Source organism: Nomascus leucogenys, chromosome 1a (assembly GCF_006542625.1).
Source record: "Nomascus leucogenys isolate Asia chromosome 1a, Asia_NLE_v1, whole genome shotgun sequence".
In the NCBI taxonomy this organism is placed as follows: Eukaryota; Metazoa; Chordata; class Mammalia; order Primates; family Hylobatidae; genus Nomascus; species Nomascus leucogenys.
In genome coordinates, this window is record NC_044381.1 from 22,091,228 (window position 1) to 22,102,788 (window position 11,561).

Below are 11,561 nucleotides of genomic sequence, written 5' to 3' on the forward strand. Positions count from 1 at the left end.
GTGGATTCTGAGAACACAGAGTTCTGTTGAGCTGTGGCCAACATCAGTGTCCATGGCATGGGTAACCCTGACACCACAGCAGCCTGCAGGGTATTGGGAAGGATGAGGGTTAGTCCATTCCCAGATGCAAACTTTTGATTTCTCCCTAGAACCCAGCAAGTCATCACGGTGCAGGGAAAATTATTCATGGGGACAATGCAGTCCAAGGGATCTCTTAAATTCTGCTCACGATGCAGCCTCCTTTAAAGACCAACAATATGAAGACAATTCTTGAACAGAAGGGTCACAGGAAGACCCTCCAATAACGTCATTTCATTCTATGTCATTTCCTTGTAACATTGATGAGAGAATAAACTGACTCCCTACCAGGGCCTTGTCTGTGTGGAGTTCTCACCACGCCTGCATGAGTTTTCTCCAGGTACTTCAGTTTCCTCCTGCATCCCAAATATGTGCATGTTAATTGGTTTGTCTAAATTTCTCTAGTCTCAGTGAGTGAGTGTGTGTGTGTGTGAGTGTGCCCTGTGATTAAATAGCTTCTTGTCCAGCGGGGGTTTCCACCTTACACCCTGATCGGTGAGGATAGGTTCCTGCCACCTTTGATCCTGAAATGGAATAAGTGGATCGGAAAATGAATAATGAATGAATGAGTACAAATGATTGCAAAACAAAAATTCATAAAGCATATGATACTTATACAGATGCACAACAATGTATGAAAGTGCTCAGTGAGCCCACCGTATTTGTTTCTGTTTGTTTTGGAACTGCTTGGTTATAAGAGGTGTTCCTTACAATTTTCACTTTGTAAACATTTATTTTGTGATATAACCTATTACTATGACTGGAAAATATCATCTATTGTAATGTCAACCATAGACAACCATATGGAGCCAAAGACAACCATACTAAGCAATGTGGCTGAGTCTGTAGTTAAAGCCAGACCTTCCTTGGCAAGCAGCCCTTTAAAAGCGTTCATTTTGTGTTGCAATTGTAGCAGTGAGACAGCAAAATACCTAACATAACTAACTCCATTTTGTTTATGGGGCCTACACCCATTCCTGCACATAGGTTGGGATAATTTTAGAGCAGAGATAATGTGCAAAAACAGCAATCATGTAATTTTTAAAACTAACTCTGGGATTAAAGGAGAAGAATGTAAACAACTAACTATGTTACCTTAAAGATTCATAGGAGCATTGTGACCTGACTAAGAACAAATAATTTTTCAAATTCCTTGGACCTGTGCTGGTGCCCAGTTGTCTGCTATTGATGGTCACCTCTTCATCCTGACCCCCTCCTCTTCTGCCTGCCCTTAACATTAAAAAGAGCCTGAAATTTGTACTGTCTTAAGATGGTATTTGAAGATACTAGTCTACCGTTTTCTCAGTTTGCAGGCTTTCATAATGAACCTGCTTTCCCCCTCAACAACTCTCTTCTCTTGAGTCTGGTTTTTGAGAGGTGAGCAGCTGAACCTGGGTTCAGTTACACCATCAAGGAATACCTGAGGCTGAGTAATTTATAAAGAAAAAAATGTTTATTTGGCTCACAATGCTGCTGGCTGGAAGACTGGGCATCTGGTGAAAGCCTCAGGCTGCTTAGATGCTATACAGTTTAGATGTTTGGTGGAGACAACTGAGATTTCTATAGTTTACATGTTTGCTGGGGATAAACATCTAAGCATCACAATCTTGGTCATACAAATGATCTTTTCAGCACTCACAACTCAATCAATGGACCGAAAGAGAGAGAGGGGAAGAGATTCTTCACTGGACACTATCAGTACACAAGATTAAGTCCTGAATGGGCTGGGGATAGAAATATCCTTCTCCCTGGCAATAAGAGCAGCAGGCTGACCTGTGAGTCCTAAAGGAGGAGAAAGTCAGAGTCCATATGGCTGGGCTGTCCCAGAAATTATTAGTTTTCTCTTTATTCTTAAATACACAAGAAAACTCAAGAGTAAAAAATAAATTGGCTTCCAGGAGTTTGCAGTTGATGGGTTACTAGAGTTGTTGTAGTATATTTTTGAAGAAATCACTAATTAAATGTTATGATTTTTTTTTAATTGGCAGACAAATCTACTTCATTTTACTACTTAAAAGATATTTTCTTGGCCGGGTACAGAGGCTCACACCTGTAATCCTGGCACTTTGGGAGTCTGAGACAGGCGGATCACTTAGGGCAGGGGTTCAAGACCAGCCTGGCCAACATGGTGAAACCCTGTCTCTACTAAAAATACAAAAATTAGCCGGGCGTAGTGGTGTGCACTGATAGTCCCAGCTACTCCAGAAGCTGAGGCACGAGAATCACTTGAACCCAGGAGGTGGAGGTTGCAGTTAGCTGAGATTGTGCCACTGCACTCCAGCCTGGGTGACAAAGCAAGACTCTGTCTCAAAAAAAAAAAAAAGGAATATATTTCATCTGCTTTTCCATTGAACTTAAAGGCAGTCAGTTCAATTCATTTACACTACACCCCCTGTTGCTCTGTAAAGCAATAGACAGCAACCATTTGACATTCAAAATGCATCTCAGAATCCTAAGTCATCTCATTCTCCCTGCTCCATTGATCTGATGTCCTCTTCTTTACTTCCTATGTTCATATCTATCGCCAACTTCCTTTAAAGGACCCTTCCAGAAAAGCCATTATATTGATTCTCCCTAAAGTTTTGACCTTGCACAGTTGGTGTGGTCAGAATAGTTCATCCCTCCAGATTTATATTTCTCTCCAAACAGTTGTATAAAAGGGTGTAATCCAAATAGTGTTATTGAGAAGACAGAGTTAGAATTTTTAAAAATATCTTAAAACAGCCTGGCATGGTGGCTGATGCCTGTAATCCCAGCACATTGGAACACTAAGGCAGGATGATCGCTTGAGCCCAGGAGCACCAGACCAGCCTGGGCACATGTTGAAACCCTGTCTCTACAAAAATTTGAAAAATTAGCCAAGCATGGTCGTGCATACGTGTGGTCCCAGTTACTCAAGAAACTGAGGTAAAAGGACTGCTTGAGCCCAGGAGGTCAGGTTGCAGTGATCCGTGATCTTACCACGGCACTCCAGCCTAGGTGACACAGTAAGACCCTGTGTCAAAAAAGAAAATCTTAAAACAGTGGATAGTTCCTATTAGGCATGCAATAAATGTTGGTGTTATCATTTTTAATATTAGTATTATTATTAATATCATCATCCAGATTAAAATAGACGATTTTTAATCTCAAGGCTATCTTATCATTGCCTGGGTGGATTTATTAACTAGGTAGAGTCTTCAGACAAGCTTAATGTCTAATATCCTGCCAGAGAGCTTTGTTGGTGTTCTAGCAACTGCAGCCTGGTTGTCAATCTTTTGGGAGTTGGTTGGTGTGACTTCTCCCTTCTCTCCAGAGCTGATCACATGTGGATTAAGTGAAAGAAAGTCAAGTAGCTGATCTTCAAAAACTCTCTAGTCCCCAATTTTTGCTGCACTGAATTTTGCTAACTTACACTTTGCAGTTAGTAAGGGGAAAGTCACTCCCCTTATTTCACTTTCATGACAATCAGAATTGCTTCTATTTTCTTTCTCCCTACAAACAACTGTCAAGTAGTACTTTCTACAAAAGTTGAAATGAGAAACAAGAAAAACACGAATTTTGGAAATTATAGAGAAAACCAGTGTAGCTCTTTTGCCTTTCTTTTACTTTCCTTTGTTTGTGTTACTTCATCATGAATTAGAATGTAATGTGGTAGCAGCAAGACAAACTTTGCCCAGTAAAATGCTACGTTAAAAAAGTATTCTAAAAATTCATTTGTTGTTAAGCTTTAAATTTAAAATGAAGAATTACAAATCAGTAAAGGAAAGATGGCTATGACTCTTCAGCATAATAGCATGGGGCTCACTGCCCTGCACCGTCAAAGTTTCATGTAGACACAGATGTAAGAAACTTCAACAGATCACACTGAACTGGTGAACAACTTGAGGGTCACCAGTTTCTGTAATATAAGGCTCTAAAGAGAGGCAGCAGCATCTTTGAGTCTCCTGTGCATAGCTCAGAAATTTTAAGCATAAACACTGTTCAATAGTTTAAAAGAATTAAAATAGCAAAAGAGTTGAAGAATAAAAGCTGTACTTGGTGAAGTAAAAATTATTTAACTACTGAAGATAAAATGATTACAATTGGATAATTCCTTTATCTACTTAGACAAAACAAACCTTTGCTCTCAGCGTTCTAGGGCTGTTGAGACTTTGATACCTAGGGCATGGGTCAGAAGAAGAGCAGGTCACCACTGACAGCATATACTCCTTCACCCAAATATTCTAGGAGCAAGGGCAAAGGTCACAAAGGATTTATTGTTTTGGCAACAAAGAAGCAAGAACCTCCTTGGGAAAGGAGTTCTAAAGTCATCAGGACATTGTGAGCCTGCAGTTAGGGAATGACTTGATGTGATGAATACCTTGGGAGTCATCATTGCTGAGGAAATAACATTATTTTAAGATTAAAATTTCCGCACCCATATGCACCTTAAAAAAGAAAAAAAAAACCAACAGAATTTCTTTTAGGTGTATTGGCATAGCCTGAGGAGTGCTATATTTCTCCAGTAAGAAAATAACGCAAAAAAAGCAATGTTCATTGATCCAAGCTTGAGCCCCCAGGGAAACATAACCGCATGAACCTGAGTGAATATATTCTAGAAGAAGGGAAGCACCAGAGAAGTTCTTTCACTAATAACCATCAACGTCTTCTGTGAATCAAATATCAAACAAAGATAGTCCTAAAAACTTTAATTTCCAGAGATAGGTAATTCCCTAACTGAATACAGAAACCCATAGGGCCCAGGGATCCTGATTTCCTATGCAAAATGGAGGGTAAAATTGGAGGCTAGGATCTGGGCTAAAAGTATGTACTTCTAACAGTAGCACAAAGATGTTTCTCATCTGATCGATCAATATCCATTTGGATTGATATATCGTAAGTTTACTGGGAATATTGAACTTCTATTGCAAAAATCAAGAGTGTAGAGTGATGACCTCCTTTTAGGTCATATAGAACAAGGTTTTTCAACCCCCATCCATGGACCGGGGTACCGGTCCTGGCCTGGTAGGCCACACAGCAGGAGGCAAGCAGGCCAACCAGCAAGCATTAATGCCTGAGCTCGCCTCCTGTCACATCAGCAGTGACATTAGATTCTCAAAAGAGCAGGAACCCTATTGTGAAGTGCAGATGTGAAGGATCTAAGTTGTGGTCTCCTAATGAGAATCTAATGCCTCTAAAAACATTCCCTCCCCGACCCCATTTTTTGTGGAAAAATTATCTTCCACCAAACTGGTGGCCAAAAGGTTGTGGATGCTGATATAGAAGACATGTAAATGAAAACAATAAGTGGAATTAAAAATTGAGAGAAATGCTCAGAAAAATAAAAACCATTTGTGCTCCATTAAAGCCATGCATACATAGAATGTCTTCATAGAACCTAGGATCCAAGGTTCTATGAAGACCTCTCAGCTCAGCCAGGCCAAAAGCATCCTGATTTCCCAATGGTCCTCCTCTTCCCTCTACTGGCAGCCGTAGAGGTGTGCAGCTGTGGCTCTTTTGGATCTCTAGGATGTAACCTACCTCAGAATCATGGCCTGCTAGGCAGGAACACCTTGGTGCTTTTGGGCCAAATGAGGAGAATCTCTCCCTTCTTGTGTCTGAAGGACAGAAGTGACTTCAGATTCCCCCAGGAGATGGTGGAAGTCAGCCAGTTGCAGAAGGCCCAGGCTATGTCTTTCCTCTATGATGTGCTGCAGCAGGTCTTCAGCTTCTCACACAGAGCGCTCCACTGCTGCATGGAACATGACCTTCCTGGACCAACTCCACACTGTATGTCATCAGCAGCTGGAACACCTGGAGACCTGCTTGGTGCAGGAGATGGGAGAGGGAGAAGCTGGGGGCGGGGGGTGATTGAGGGCTCTACACTGGCCCTGAAGAGGTATTTCCGGGAATCCATCTCTACCTGAAAGAGAAGAAATAAAGATTGTACCTGGGAAGTTGTCAGACTGGAAATCATGAGATCTTTTTCATCCACAAGTTTGCAAGAAAGATTGAGAAGTAAGGATGAAGACTTGGGCTCATCATGAAATGATTCTCATTGACTAATCTGCCATATCACACTTGTACATGTGACTTTGGATATTCAAAAAGCTCACTTCTGTTTTATCAGAAATTATTGAATTAGTTTTAGCAAATACTTTATTAATAGCACAAAGCAAGTGTATGTCAAAAACATTCAGCTCCTGGGGCATCCGTAACTCAGAGATAACTGCCCTGATGCTGTTTATTTATCTTCCTTCTTTTTTTTCATGCCTTGTATTTATGATATTTATATATTTTATATGTTCATCTTCACATTATATTAAAATTTATAAAACATTCACTTTTTCATATTAAGTTTGCATTTTATTTTATTAAATTCGTATCAAAGAAAACTCTGTAAATATTTCTATTCTAAAAACAATGTCTACTTTCTCTTTTCGTAAACCAAATTGAAAATATGGTAAAATGTATTAACTCATTCATTTCATTCCTATTATATGTGCAAATTGAGTAAATGGCAAACTGTGGGATTTTCTTAAAGAAATACAGGTGAATAAAGCAAACACAGTTTCTCTCAGTCTAAGAGGGAAAGAGACGTAAAAACAGGAGAAATATTTATATTATTTCAATTATGTTAAATGCTACAAAGAGAAGTAAAGAAAAGTGATGTTCTCACATCAGAAGCTTTAGGTATAAATGGTGCTTGGAAGGGAAAAATATTAGATATCCTTCCTAAGGTGCATGGGAGATATGTAAGTACATGTCTTATTGGCAGGTGGGAATTATGTGTCTAGAATGTCATGGGAGAAGGTGTTAATTTGGGATTCTTTATTTTATGTCTGATTATCAGGGTACGGGAATGGATGTAGTCACATAAATAGAGGGGACAATGTGATGAGGACATAAACTTTATCCTGCAGACCCTCAGCAGTTAATGGAAGGACTGAAGAGTAGAGTCTGCAAAATGCCCTGAGGCCGATAGCCAGTGCAGTTAGAAGGCGAAATAGGGAAGAATCAGGGAAAGACTAATGAGGAAAGGACAGTGGTACTTTCAGGGAAGGAAGACCAAACTATCCTAGTGAATCTGAAAACAGAAGTCACTGGTGACCTTGACTGATGATGGAGTATATGGTTTAGTAGAATTACTGGAACAGAAATGAGAGATGAGAGTAGGTTGGAGAAGAAACACAAGCAGAGGAATTAGGTATACCGTGCATAAAAAATCACCCTGGGAAGGTTAGTTGGGGGAGTGGAGTTGGGAAATAAGGTGGTATCTGGAGGAAAATATTGTTTACACACCCATGTATATTTTTATCATGTGTTTTGAAAGCATTTTCAAATAATAGATCAATTGAAACAAACATTTTGACATTTTGTATTGAGGTATGATTTACGGATTTAAAAATTTCTATTATTTAAAGTGTACAACATAGTGTTTTGGTGTAAGTGTACCTTGTGTAATGATTCCCACAGTCAAGCCAATTAAAACATTCATCACCTAACATATTCATCATGTTGTGTGTGTGTGATGAGAACACTTAAGATCTACTACCTCAGCAAATTTCAAGTATATGTTGTTATTAATTATATTTACCATACTGTACTGAAAATTTTTAACATTCAATTTATAAAAGCTATTACTTATTTAAATATTTGATTTAAAACTTTTCTTATTTGAAAACAGTAATTTATTAAAATTATAACTTATTATTGTAATTAATATTATTTTGTAGTAAATTTCAATAGTAACGTATTTACTTGCTAATTTCAGTTCTTTCTTTCATTCTTTCATTTTATTTTAGCTGTTAACTTCATTTACTACAGTTTCTATGTTAGCCAATTTCTTTCTATTTTTTTTTTGTTTTGTTTTGAGACAGGGTCTTGTCTCTGTTGCCCAGGCTGGACTGCAGTGGTGTGATCTCAGCTCACTGCTACCTCCTCATCTGGGGCTCAAGTGATTCTTGCGCCTCAGCCTCCCAAATAGCTAGGATACAGCAGTGTGCTACCACACCTGGCCAATTATTTTATTTTATTTTTGTAGAGACGGGGTTTCACCATGTTGTCCAAGCTGGTCTGGAACTCCTGGCCAAAAGTGATCCATCCACCTTGGCCTCCCGAAGTGCTGGGATTACAGGAATGAGCCACGTGCTCTGCCAATTATTTTATAATTTTTAATCGTTGACATTTTAAATAGATTATAGCTAATTAGCTAATTCTTTATGGACAGTTGATTTATTTTGTTTTTAATTGACAATAATTATATATATTTATGGGGTACACTGTGATGTTTTGGTACATGTATACATCAGAGTAATTAGCATATTGATCACCTCAAATATTTATCAATACTTTTTGGTAAGAACATTCAAAATCATGTCTTCTAGCTATTTTAAAATATAAGTAGTCATCTTACTATGCAATAGAACACCAGAATTTATTCCTCCTGTCTCACTGTAATTTTGCGCCCATTGAACAGCTCTCTCTCTCTCTCTCTTTCTCTCTCTCTGTCCTCTACACTCCTCTGACTCTGGTACTCACTATTCCACTCTCTACTTCTATGAGATCAGCTTTTTTAGATGCTACATAGGAGTGAGATCATGTGGAATTTGTCTGTCTGTGCTTGGCTTATATCACTTAACATAATGTCCTCCTAGTTCATCCACGTTGCCACAAATGACAAGATTTTATGGCTTAGTGGTATTTAATTGTGTATATATACCGCATTTTAAAATCCATTCATCTGTTGCTGGACACATAGGTTGATTCCATATCTTGGCTATTGTGAATACTGCTGCAATAAACATAAAAATGTAGATATTTCTGTGACATATTGAACTCATTTCCTTTAGATATATACTATGGGCACCTTAAAAAAATTTATCCTGTATACAATACCTGGACAGTTCCTTGTATTTTTCTGCAAGAATCATTTAAGATATAGAAGTACACTTCTCCCTAGTCACATTTCTCTTTTGATTTGACAAATATTCACTTCATTTTCTTGTAAATCTGATTTTACCTTTAATTTCTATATTGCATCAGGAATATTCCATCAGGATTTATTTATTCTATGATATGAAAATCTAGAGCATAAATAAGATGGCCGAATAGGAACAGCTCCAGTCTATAGCTCTCAGTGTAAGCGACGCAAAAGACGGGTGATTTCTGCATTTCCAACTGAGGTACTGGGTTCATCTCACTGGGGCGTGTCAGACAGTGGGTACAGGACATTGGGTGCAGCCCACTGAGCAAGAGCTAAAGCAGGGTGAGGCATTGCCTCACCCAGGAAGTGGAAGAGGTCAGGGAATTCCCTTTGTTAGCCAAGGGAAGCCGTGACAGCACCTGGAAAACTGGGTCATTCCTACCCTAATACTGCGCTTTTCCAAGGGTCTTAGCAAATGGCACACCAGGAGATTATATCCTGCACCTGGCTCAGAGGGTCTCACGCCCACGGAGCCTTGCTCATTGCTAGCACAGCAGTCTGAGATCTAACTGCAAGGCAGCAGTGAGGCTTAGGGAGGGGCGCCCACCATTGCTGAGGCTTGAGTAGGTAAACAAAGCATCTGGGAAGCTCGAACTGGGTGAAGCCCACACAGCTCAAGGAGGGCTGCCTGCCTCTGTAGACTCCACCTCTGGGGGCAGGGCATAGCCAAACAAAAGGCAGCAGAAACCTCTGCAGATTTAAATGTCCCTGTCTGACAGCTTTGAAGAGAGTAGTGGTTCTCCCAGCATGGAGTTTGAGATCTGAGAACGGACAGACTGCCTCCTCAAGTGGGTCCCTGACCCCTGAGTAGCCTAACTGGGAGGCATTCCCCAGTAGGAGCAGACTGACACCTCACACAGCTGGGTACCCCTCTGAGATGAAGCTTCCAGAGGAACAATCAGGCAGCAACATTTGCTGTTCAGCAATATTTGCTGTTCTGCAGTCTCTGCTGCTGATACCTAGGCAAACACGGTCTGGAGTGGACCTCCAGCAAACTCCAACAGAACTGCAGCTGAGGGTCCTGACTGTTAGAAGGAAAACTAACTAAGAGAAAAGACATCCGCACCAAAACCCCATCTGTAAGTCACCATCATCAAAGACCAAAGGTAGATAAAACCACAAAGATGGGGAAAAAAACAGAGCAGAAAAGCTGAAAATTCTAAAAATCAGAGCACCTCTCCCCCTCCAAAGGAACGCAGCTCCTCACCAGCAATGGAACAAAGCTGGACAGAGAATGACTTTGACCAGTTGAGAGAAGAAGGCTTCAGAAGATCAAACTTCTGCGAGCTAAAGAAGGGAGTTCAAACCCATCGCAAAGAAGCTAAAAACCTTGAAAAAAGATTAGAGGGATGGCTAACTAGAATAAACAATGTAGAGAAGTCCTTAAATGACCTGATGGAGCTGAAAATCATGGCACAAGAACTACGTGATGAATGCACAAGCTTCAGTAACTGATTCGATCAACTGTAAGAAAGGGTATCAGTGATTGAGATCAAATGAATGAAATGAAGTGAGAAGAGAAGTTTAGAGAAAAAAGAGTAAAAAGAAATGAACAAAGCCTCCAAGAAACATGGGACTATGTGAAAAGACCAAATCTATGTCTGATTGGTGTACCTGAAAGTGATGGGGAGAATGGAACCAAGTTGGAAAACACTCTGCAGGATATTATCCAGGAGAACTTCCCCAATCTAGCAAGGCAGGCCAACATTCAAATTCAGGAAATACAGAGAACGCCACAAAGATACTCCTCGAGAAGAGCAACTGCAAGACACATAATTGTCAGATTCACCAAAGTTGAAATGAAGGAAAAAATGTTAAGGGCAGCCAGAGAGAAAGGTTGGGTTACCCACAAAGGGAAGCCCATCAGACTAACAGCAGATTTCTCAGCAGAAACTCTACAAGCCAGAAGAGAGTGGGGGACAATATTCAACATTCTTAAAGAAAAGAATTTTGAACCCAGAATTTCATATCCAGCCAAATTAAGCTTCATAAGTGAAGGAGAAATAAAATACTTTACAGACAAGCAAATGCTGACAGATTGTGTCACCAGCAGGCCTGCCCTAAAAGAGCTCCTGAAGGAAGCACTAAACATGGAAAGGAACAATCGGTACCAGCCACTGCAAAAACATGCCAAATTGTAAAGACCATCGAGGCTAGGAAGAAACTGCATCAACTAATGGGCAAAATAACCAGTTAACATCATAATGACAGGATCAAGTTCACAAAAAACAATATTAACCTTAAATGTAAATGGGCTAAATGCTCCAATTAAAAGACACAGACTGGCAAATTGGATAGAGTCAAGACCCATCAGTGTGCTGTATTCAGGAGACCCATCTCACGTGCAGAGACACACATAGGTTCAAAACAAAGGGATGGAGGGAGATCTACCAAGCAAATGGAAAACAAAAAAGGCAGGCGTTGCAATCCTAGTCTCTGATAAAACAGACTTTGAACCAACAAAGATCAAAAGAGACAAAGAAGGCCATTACATAATGGTAAAGGAATCAATTCAACAAGAAGAGCTAACTATCCT

At 39.9% G+C, this 11,561-nt stretch overlaps 1 pseudogene; it reads left to right on the forward strand.

The window, feature by feature from the left end:
* Positions 1–5,501: 5,501 nt before the first annotated feature.
* LOC100594564 lies at positions 5,502–6,086 on the forward strand (annotated as a pseudogene).
* The last annotated feature ends 5,475 nt before the right edge of the window (positions 6,087–11,561 follow it).